Source organism: Montipora foliosa, unplaced genomic scaffold, assembly GCF_036669935.1.
Source record: "Montipora foliosa isolate CH-2021 unplaced genomic scaffold, ASM3666993v2 scaffold_477, whole genome shotgun sequence".
NCBI lineage: Eukaryota > Metazoa > Cnidaria > Anthozoa > Scleractinia > Acroporidae > Montipora > Montipora foliosa.
In genome coordinates this window covers 59,742-62,500 of record NW_027179786.1, presented here as the reverse complement: position 1 = coordinate 62,500, position 2,759 = coordinate 59,742, and the positions used below count along the sequence as shown (strand labels likewise).

At 41.6% G+C, this 2,759-nt stretch overlaps 1 pseudogene; it reads left to right on the top strand.

The window, feature by feature from the left end:
- The first annotated feature begins 341 nt into the window (after nt 1-341).
- Nucleotides 342-1,891, top strand: LOC137989844 (ATP-dependent DNA helicase RecQ-like; annotated as a pseudogene).
- The last annotated feature ends 868 nt before the right edge of the window (nt 1,892-2,759 follow it).

Sequence of the window (2,759 nt, the reverse complement as noted above, 5' to 3'; positions counted from 1 at the left end):
TCGACACACCATATGCGCAGTACAGGATGCACAGTGCAATACCGAGGAATCACCTCAAACTATATTTAAAAGCAAAATGAGCTCCGCACGCGGCGAAGTCGCTCGCGCGCTGAGCACCATAGCTAACAAAATATGGTAACCCATAGTCTCCTTCGCAGCCGTTTTTTGGATGTCACGCAACGCTCCCCCCAAAGAACCTGCTGCTTAAACCAGAACCACATTCCTTTCCCCCTTTCAGCCAATCACAGCCTCCCTCACATAAACCTGAGGCAGGCCCGCCAAGATCATTTTACCCGCAATCACAGTTCGAATTTTATCTGTGAGCTAATTCGAAGAAAATAATGATGTCGCTGGAGGAGGCTTTTACCTTGGCTTCTGCGAAGTTCCAAATCCCCAGTTTAAATGAGCATCAGAAGGTAGCGATTAAAAAAGTTGTCACGCAGAGGAAAGATGTATTTGTCAACCTGCCTACGGGATTTGGAAAATCTCTTATTTATGAAGCTCTTCCACTTATCTTCGACTATGGGGCCAAACTTCCAGGGCAAATTGTTATCGTTGTCTCTCCACTTGTAAGCCTCATGGAGGTGACCATTCGAGAATCGAGAATGGCCAATATTCAGTAGTTTTCGGGTCACCAGAAGCGTGGTTAATGAATGATCGTTGGAGAATCATGCTTGGGAATGGTGCCATGGCTATCGATGAAGCTCATGTTATAAAACAGTGGTAACTTAAGGATCAGTTGTACGCTTGTTGTGGTTGTTTTTGTCACTAGCTGTCGAATCACAATCTGCATTTCATAATTTGGTTATTGAAGGTTTTGCTAATATGTTCATCTAGATGCATTTTACCAGTAGACTTTTTACAACTTGTTTGTATTTTTAAACGCCCCACTTTTTGTGGAGGCCACAGTTTCTTTCAGCTCTTATTATTTTGCTGGTAAGTCGAAACAAGTTTTTCTATCAAATTTTCAGGGGAACATCACAAGATGGGAAAGTGGCAGCGTTTCGCGAGTGCTATGCACATCTACATGAGTTACGATCACTGGCTCCAGAAGTCCCAATAATTGCTTTGACTGCCATAGCTACCAAGTTAACCAAGGATGCATCTTAAATGTTCTACTTATTATTGATAACCCATATGAAATCAAAGAAAGTCCAAACAAGTTAAATTTGACTTACATTGTAGAATGTATGCGCAAAGATACTGATCTTGAGTTTTATTTTGGATGGCTTATTGATGAGTTGAAAACAAAACAGGTTTCTTGCGAGAGAACAACGATATACTGTCAAACGATTAAACAATGTGGAATCGTTTATGGGAGAATCAAAGGTTTGCTAGGACAACGCATGTATGCAGGTAACAAGGAAAGTGTTCTAGTTGAGATGCTACATTCATGCACACCAGCTGCCAACAAACAGAACATTCTTCACTCCTTCCAGATAGAGAATGGGACAATACGTTTACTTATTGTAACAAGGGGGTGGACTGCAAGGGAGTCCACAGGATTGTGCAATTTGGACCATCAAAAACGGTTGAAGCATATGTGCGAGAAACTGGACGGGCTAGTAGAGACGGAGTTCGAAGCATGGCATATATTTTGTATCATGGGATTCTTCTCAGTCATGTTGAAGGGCAGATGAAATCGTTTGTTAAAACTAGTGAATGCAGGAGACTAGCATTACTGAAACATTTTGATTCAGTATTGCAGCAACCTGAAAAGGATCATCTTTGTTGTGACAACTATGCAGCTGGATGTAAATGTGGAAATGGTCAGCGGTCATCATGGCGGGAAGAAGCAAAATTTTTAGTTCGCCTATACTTTGGTTTCTTTTTGGCTTTTCTCTGTACATATTGGCATGTTCAAGTGGCAAAGATGCACACATCGGATTAAATATGCGCCTCGTCAAAGTAAACAAGCAAAGCTGGGATAATCATTGGTTTTTGAAACCGATATCATCCATTTTGTATCGACTCAATATCCGCCATATTGGATCCGTGTGGAAAGCTCGAGTCAGATTCAGGAATTCGAGAGTCAACTACTACAGCAACTCCGATGCAAGCTTCAACCTTGAATATTTACAATTATGCGGCGACATATGTCCTAACCCGGGGCCTGCTTCCCCTCTGTTTGATGCACTTCACGTGGTGAGAGACAATGGAAAGCAAGGAGTATCCATCGGTGACTCGAACGTGCGAGGCCTCCGTAAGAACCTCCCCGAAGTGAAAATACTTTTACAGCATACCAACCTGGATATCCTAACCATTTCTGAAACGCATCTGACACAAGATATAAGCGATAACGAAGTAAACATCGATGGATACCGAATTCTGAGAAGAGATAGGTCACACAAAGTAGGAGGCGGAGTCGCTATTTACTTTAACATTAGCCTAGATTGTGTACATATATCCAAATATGACAACGACGGCATTGAAGCTCTCTGGATTGAATTGAAAGCTCACTCGCAAAGATTACTTGTGGGTTGTGTATATAGACCTCCTGACGTTACATCTTTCTTTGATGAATTCAACCAAGTATTGAGTACAATTTGGATGTCTCGCAGGAATGTTGTGATCGCTGGTGACTTCAATTCAGATCAGCTTGCTACTAATGGAAATGGTGCGAAATTCAAACGCATCTTACAATCTTATAACTTTTGTAACATCATAAAAGCACCCACAAGAACCTCAGCACATTCTAACACTTTGATCGATCTGATTTTGACTATCAATACCTCAAAGGTCTCAAAGTCTGATGTGAT